The sequence below is a fragment of the Marmota monax genome, unplaced genomic scaffold, assembly GCF_021218885.2.
Source record: "Marmota monax isolate L192 unplaced genomic scaffold, Marmota_monax_Labrador192_F-V1.1 WCK01_AAM20220418_F8-fsc00004, whole genome shotgun sequence".
In the NCBI taxonomy this organism is placed as follows: Eukaryota; Metazoa; Chordata; class Mammalia; order Rodentia; family Sciuridae; genus Marmota; species Marmota monax.
The window spans coordinates 33,011,725-33,018,809 of NW_026692881.1; positions in this window are offsets into that span (position 1 = coordinate 33,011,725).

The following is a 7,085-nucleotide window of genomic DNA, read 5'->3' on the forward strand; positions in this document are numbered from 1 at the left end:
AAAATGACTCTTTGGCCTTACTTAGTTGTACCTGCTTAAGATAATAACAAACTCAGACAGAAATGTCTGTCTATTTGGGTTTGAAATTTGCACAGCCCTAGCCGGTGAAAAAAAGACCAAAGAACAATATAAAGGAAAGTGTGGCCTTGGGGAAGTACCTGACTCTGGTCTCTGATGTCACTTTATGACATATGTACTTATTTCAATCTTCGACTTTCTCCCAAGCCTATTATTAATTCACTCAATAAACTCCTACATCTCATTTCCCTTTATCTCCAACAAAGCTTACCTCACTCTTCAGAGATAACCAGGCCCAGAGGAAGGGCCTAGTGGTTTCTTGGACAATTCACATTCCAAGCTCAAATTTGCAATTCTAAACCCAGAATTTAATTTTCAGGCTTTCCCCTTGGTTCCAGAGTAGACTGCAGCTTGGTTAGAAGGAGCAGGGGACACCTAGGTAAGAAATACCAAGCAACTGGCACAGAGGTAGTATGCCTCAGGCCATTTTTCAATGCCATTCCACATCTTTGTGTGCCCCACAATTATCTGGTGGCCTTGTTTTGTTCCCTGTTCTGCATCTATAAAAATCCTTTTTCATTCTTCCTCTGTCCCAACAGAAAACTGGGCAAAGGATAGGTACAGACTGTTCACAGCAAAGGAACTCCAAAAGTCTTTTGAACACATTGAAAAGATGCTCAATTACACTCTTAATAATGGAAATGCAAATTAGAAGCACCAGGGGAAGATGTGAGATTGGCAAAGATCAGAACAGGAGCCAGCCAGTTCAGTAAAATGTGTTTGGGGGGTGGGGGCAGCAGTTGCAAGCACTCTGAACCTTGTTGGTGGAAGCTGATCTTCTCTGACCTCTTTGGAGAGGGATTTGGCCAAATATTCCAAATTTTAAAATGCATTGGCCTGATGAACAAGCACTTCCTCTTCCAGGTATTAACAGATCTACTTGTATATGCACAGCAAAATGATATTTGCAAAAGAATATACATTTTAGCATTGTTGGTAAGAGCAAAAGCCTGGAACTATCCAAGTGTCTATCAAGAGGGGACCAATTTAAGCTGGCAATGTGCTCATGGGGCCCTATGTTTGACACTTAACCCAATTAAAAAAAAAGGTGGGGAACCAGTTAAAGTATAGACTTGAATATGCTTTATAGTCACTTAAAAGGGTAAGGAAGGTCTCTATGGACAGATGGAAACTTTCACAGGAATATTGTTAAGTCAAAAAAGCAAGCTGGATGTCAGAGCACAAGATGTGCTAGAAGAAAGTGCACACAGATGTTGATAAATGAATGGAGGACCCCTGGAAGAATGCCCAGTAACTGGGGGGCATTGGTTGCACCCAAAGCAGGAAGCTGGGAGGCTGGAGAACATCAGAAGAAGAGAGACTGAAATACTAGGGTCACTGCAGATATAATTAGTTAAGATAAAGACATACTGGTGTAGAGTGAGCCCCTTTAAAAAAAAAAAAAACAGGGAGGACTTGGACATAGACAAGGAGACAGAGAACATCATGTGAGGATGAAGGCAGAGACCAGGTGATACCCAGCAAACCAGCAGAAATTCGGAGAGAGGTGTACAATAGATTTTTCTCTCTTGACCTAACCCTGATGATACCTTGATCATAGACTTCTAGCCTCTTCTTCCAAGACCAGCTTGTGGTGCTCTATTAAGCTGATAATAGTATTCCCGAGTCCCTTTTGAATTCTGTATTCAAAAGTGCATGTGTTAGTGATTAAAAATTCTTCTTCTTCTTCTTTTTTTTTTTTGTACTGGGGATTGAATCCCAGGATGCTTTACCAATTCTACCCTTATTATTTTGATATGGGGGGTTTCACTAAGTTGCTCAGGTTGGCCTCGAACTTAGAATCCTCCTGCCTCAGCCTCCTAGTTGCTAGAATTTCAGGTGTATACCACTGTATCCTGCTTACATTTTCTTTCAACACAAATACTCCTTCCTTCTGGAAACCTTCCTGATTCACCAGGCTGAGCTGGCATTAGTTGCAATAGCTAAAATGTTGCTCAGGCTGGCCTCAAACTTTGAATCCTCCTGCCTCAGCCTCCTAGTTGCTGGGATTACCGTTCTGCACCTGGCTTAAATGATGTAGCTTATTGATAAAATATCCCTGGATTCAATCCCCAGAACCATTTTAGCTGCAACAGCTAAAATCCCTGCAACAGCATTTACCCAGTGGTAAATGTAATTTAACTATTCACAAGGGTCTGCCTCTGCAAAATCATAACTCTAGAAGGGCAGGGGCTGAGCCCTCCATTCATTCATTATGGTCCCAGAGCCAGTCAGTCCTCCAGGGTTTGCTGGAGGAAGTGAATAAATAAATAACTAGACATTTTTCACTTCCTTCCTTCTTTTCTATAATGATTTATTGGTTTGGGGCTTCATAAGCTGTCAGTGCATTTATGTTTAGCCAGGGTGACGTCTGAAACCTGGCCCTAGGCTTTGGAGGATCTTGATAGGTAGAAAGGAAAAAAAAAATCATTTACAAGCACATTAAGAGTTGAACTTTAAATGAGCTAAGAGTTTAGTCCAATTCAGGGGAGATATTCCTCAAACAGGAAGAGTTCATTTTTTTCTGGAAAAGAGAGACACTTCAAGAAAATCTTCCTCTCTGGAGTGCCACATTAGATGAGGGAAAAATGAAACAATTTGTAGCTCATACTCCAAAGGGGGGACTCCTATATCGATTATAGAAGTGACACTTGAGTTGGGCACTAAACAGCCACACTCTGGCTACTGTCTTCCTTTCCCAAGGCTGCTCTAAAAAAATACCACAAACTGGGCAGCTTAAAGCAATAGAAATTTATTATCTCACTGTCCTGGAGACCCAAAGTCAGAAATCTGGTGGGGAGGAGATTCCTCATCTCTTCTACCTTCTGGTGGTTCCCAGAAATCCATGATGTTCACTGGCTTGTTGATGAATCATTCTGATCTCTGCCACCATTGTCACATGGCCTTCTCCCTGTGTGTCTGTAAGTCTTTGTGACACATTCCTGTCTTATAAGGACATCAGTCGTTGGATGGGGGCTCACCCAAATTCAGTATAACCTCATCTCAATTTGGTCACATCTGCAAAGTAAAGTGACATTCTGAGGTTCCAAGTGGGCATGAATTGGGAGAGGAGGGATACTATTCAACCCATGCATTAAGCTAGGACTTGCACAGGAAGGAGAAGCAGCAAAAAACCAGAGCTGTTTAGCCTTGTCAGGCACAGACTGTTGGGGGGTAGGGTATTGCTCAATGGTAGAGTTCTTGCTAAATGTGAGGCCTGGTTTGATCCCCAGAATGTGTGTGTGTGTGTGTGTGTGTGTGTGTGCACGCGCGCGCGTGCATGCGCTTGCAGTTAGTACAAATGCCTGCTTTCAAATCCTGGCTCTTCCTGCCAGTGTGTTAGGTTACTCAACATCTCTAAGCCTGCTCCCCATTCCATAATGATTGGATTTTAATAAAAGTCTGTGCTTCCTCTATTGCTGGGCAGAAAAATGAGATCCTATCCTGATGATCTTACCAGGGGTCCCTGATTTTTTTCTTTTCTTTTTTTTAGGCTGGGGGATAGAAGTGAGGAGAACAGGTTGGGATGTGTTGAGTCTGAGGCCCTGGGGCTGGGGAGGCAGTTATTCCCCCAAGATGTGTTGTCTTTCAACGCCTAGCTGGCTGTCCTCCACTTGCCTTCCAGCTCTGGGCTCCGAAGGTCCTGACAGAGTCTGAGGTGGGGGTAGAGGAGCCAGGTCAGTGCTTACATGTCCAAAGGCTGCTGACAAACCTGGACAAGCCTTCACTTCCTGCCAACCAGAATCAGACCTGATAAAATCTGTCCTCCAGCCCCTGAAAGCTCTGTCCCACCAGCCCCAGTCAGGCCTGGAGATCGCCACACCTCCTTCATGATCCCCCACTTGACCTCTGCCCATCTAACTCCCACGCTTGCCCAGCCCTCTCCGGGCTGTCATCGCAGGGATTCTACTGCCCTCACCCCCTCACCCCAACCCTCCCCCTTTCCCTTTTCCCTCTCCAAAAAAAAAATAGCTTTTAATACTGAAGTGCCCCGTTCCAAGGCACCTGCCATCCTCTCGGGGAAGAATTCAGACAGTTAATCGGCAAAACAGGATAGTTTATGATTAAAGGCACAGATGCCTGTTACAGGATGTACCTGCCTCATGAGGTCAGAGAGCACGGAGTGGCTGGGCTCGACTTTAACTTTTAATGACAAACAGATGCAAAGTTAGAGCTGCAATCTGAAATGCTGCAGCTAAGCCATATTGATTTCCCACCCCTCCACCTCCACCAGGGTGTATTTATAGAACTTATCATTGGAGTCTCCATAGCATAACCAGACCAGATATGTCCTCTGCCACTCTGGGCTAACACCTCTCTCTGATTCACCTGACCATCCACACACTCCCTCTGGGTGTGCTGGCCTCCCCTTGTCTAGGCTGCCCATTGAGGAAGAGCCCCCTGGGAGGGGACAGCTGGGGACAGTAGGCAAGGCTGAGTGGGCAAATCTCTGCTAACATCTCAAAGGCAAACAAACCCACTTGAGATAATCAGTAATTTTCATAGATTGGAGAGAACTGGCTGTTCCCGTGGGCCAGCTCATGTTCCATTAGAGCTGGATCAAATCATCCAGACACTGAAATCTTTTGGGTGACATTTTCATTTAAACTTGCCATCATAGCTGGGCTGGAGTCCCCTGTCTGTGACCTGTGCTGTGAGTCAACCAGGCTCGGACACATCATTGCTAGAGCTGATTTGTAATCTTCCATAGCCACTGGCTGCTGCTTGTTTCCTCAGCACTGAGAAAAACTATGTGCACAAGCTTTGTTTCTCAATTGTAGCTTTTAATACTTTTTCTTGGTGACCAGTGGGGCCAAGTCATTGATTTACTTATCTTATGCATTGAGTGCAGTTAATAATGTGGACTCTGGAATCAATTCAAATCCCACCTCCACCAATTAAAGCTTTATGTTAGCAACTCTAAAAACCTCAATTGCTTCATCTGTAAAAGGAAAATCATAACCATCTCTGACCCAAAAGCTGCTCAGAAGATTTTTCCAGTCCAGGTTTCTGGAAGCAGACTATGAAAGTTAGCAAGAAGGACTTGCTCAGGGAATTCTCTGAAGAGCCACACCTCAGGATTGGGCAGAGTTGAGCTGTGATGTAGTCCCAAAGAAAACATCAGCCAAAGCCAGGGGACACTCTGGAACCAGGATGTCCCTTGGCCCTGTCTTAAGCTGAGGCAAAGGAACTGAGGTTGGTAAGCCCCTTAGTAGCTCAGCCTTGGACGCAGGTTGCCCCCAAGGAAGCGGGACCATGGGTCAGGCAGTTTTCTTCAGCTGAGCCTGTCCCTGAAGGATAGCTGAGATTTTTATGTGAACTTTGGAAAGTTACTGGACATCTCTAAGCTGGTTTCTTCATCCATTCAATGGGTTTAATAAAAGCCTGGGCATGCTAGGATTGATGTGCAGATAAATGAGATTGTGTCTTGCCCTTTTCCTGTAGCATTCCCAGTAATGGATAGAGTAAGTCCCTTATTCTTGGAAAGAGACCTGGGCAGCACGTAACAGCTTCCACCACAAAGATTAAATGTGATAATCCACATGGAACCCTCAACACAATATGTGGCATGTAGTAATTGCTCCATAAGTGGTAGACATTGCAATTGTTGTTGCTTTAATAACTATTATTTGTCAGGCATTGTGCTAGAGGCTGGGGACACAGCGGTGATCATGATTCTGTTCCTGCCCTCAAGAAACTCAATCCTTGAGCAATTTAAACAATGAAACAAGCAATTACAACCCAATTGACAAGGTGGCGCAGGATGTGCATGGGAGCACCTAGAAGAGGCACATGACCTAGACTAGAAGGAGGATGGAAAGCAACGCGGAAGGTGATACCTGAGGATGAAGAGGCCCCAGTCAAGCAAAGGGAGCAACAGGTGGGGGTGGGGTGGGGAGAGGTCTGTCCAGGTGGAGGAAGCAGTGTGTGCATGTGTGTGCATGACACAGTTTGCAGGGGCAGCCAGAGTGTGCCAGGACTAGGAGGAAGGGCCTTGTGTACACAGGACAAGGAATGTGAACTTGCATTCCGAGAGGGCAATGGGAGTTATGGATGGATTTTTTAAAAATGTTTTTCTGTAGTTGTAGATGGACAGAATGCCCTTATCTTATCTGTCTATTTTTATGTGGTGCTGAGGATCTAACCCATTGCCTCACGCATGCTAGGCAAGCACCCTGCCACTGAGCTACAGCCCCAGCCCACATGGATGGATTTTAACCACAGAAAGGACAAGGTCCATTTTGTGCTTGAAAAGATCATGCTGGCTGACATACAGGCAAGTGAATAGAGACAGACAAGGTTAGAGGCTGGGAGACCAACAAGAGGTTGTGCCAGTGTCCAGATGAGAGGCAAAGGTGACCTGGACAAGTTGATGGCACTGAAAACACATAAGAGCACACTGAGTTAAGTAATATTTAGGAAGGGGTGATGACTGGACGGTGAGAGAGAAAGGGAATTCAAGGTTAGACTTGAACTTCTGATCTGGGCAAGAGATCTTCAGGAGGCCATGGAATGAGTGTCCTAAGACCAGGAGGGAAAAAAGCCATTGAACTCAGACATGCCACTCCTTATTCAGAATGGCTCGAAGGAACTCTTCCAGCCAGCTCTCGGAGCATATGCCTCCATTTTAAAGAAGCCCATTTGAAGTCCCAGTAGAGTACAGTACAATCACCAGAAGCTGCTATGTTAATCCCAGAGGTACCTGTTTCCTTCCCTTCTAAGGGGACTGGCCAGCAGAATGCACTCTCGGTGTTTAATTGTAGTTGTAGTGGGAAGCAAACTAGGCAAAGAAGAAGACAGAAAGAAAAATTCACTTTGGATTCAATCTTCATGAACATCAACAATGGTAGGGACTCTAGGTCCAGCCCTGTGCTCAGGGCTTCGGATATAAGGAAGCATAAGCATATAAGTTCACTGACCCGTGAACCTGAGGGCCCAGTTCCTTCAACAGTAACTTTTTTTTTTTTTTAATGGTGTTGGGGATGGTGGAGATGGAACCCAGCCCT